The sequence below is a fragment of the Echinops telfairi genome, unplaced genomic scaffold (assembly GCF_000313985.2).
Source record: "Echinops telfairi isolate 266 unplaced genomic scaffold, ASM31398v2 ScPeMD7_9;HRSCAF=40, whole genome shotgun sequence".
NCBI lineage: Eukaryota > Metazoa > Chordata > Mammalia > Afrosoricida > Tenrecidae > Echinops > Echinops telfairi.
The window spans coordinates 18,728,772-18,729,775 of NW_022103906.1; positions in this window are offsets into that span (position 1 = coordinate 18,728,772).

Below are 1,004 nucleotides of genomic sequence, written 5' to 3' on the forward strand. Positions count from 1 at the left end.
AGTTACCCTAATTTTTCTGATCTTGGAAAGTTAAGATTTCCTGCGAGATGCAATCAGCCCTCGGTTGCTAGTTGTAAGGGTAAGGAAAGGGAGCCAAGGAGAGGGAAGGAAGAGTCATTCTCCTCCAGAGTAATTCCAAAGTAATTCTCTGGTTCATTGTATGCCAAAACCCATACCAACTGCAAGTCCGTTTTTACTTGGAGGGTTGGCCACAGCTGGACTTTTTACATTTTCCCTTCCCATGGAGCAGCTGCTGGGTTCCAAACACCCACTTTCTGTCCAGCAGCTAGCATCTAATCCACTGCTGCGGCTTTGATGTGTGGATCAATATTAGTTAATGCTAATGGGATATATTGTTGGGCAATTTGGGCTTAATACCTTACCTAAAATATATATATTTTTAGTAAAAGGCGAAAGATTTATACGACTTGAAACCAGAGCATTACCTAATAATATTTTTAACCTATTCTAATCTTGGGAGTTCAGAAAGGATAGTACTCACCACACAATGTCACCTCACCACTCATCAACCCCATCCCCACTCTGGGATGGTCTAGAACTTACTTGGGTGAAAGAAGCAAAATTACTCTAAAGCACCAAGATGCGACCTTTCATTTTATTTACAAGGCTGGCATAACCCTAACAAAATTAGTTACACACAAAAGTCTATCTGAATTGCATCAAACGTAACTGAATTTAGTATGTGAGAGTAAAAATCCAGTTAACATCCATCACAATTCAATAGTGCAAAGGGGAAAAATACATTCTATAAACTGCCAAAATCACTGGACGTAACATTAACAAGGGGAAAAAATAGGCTAGAACTTTCTTTTTCTAGCATGATAAATAAGGGCGGCAGACTGTGTCAACTTGAAATCTTATCAGTGAAGGGAGAATCCAACCTATAAGCGGGCACAGCCTGATGCCTTCATGGGTGTGGCCTTTTTATAGGGGAGAAACTGGGACCCCCTCCTCTCCCCGCCCCTTCACCTAACTTGCTGGGT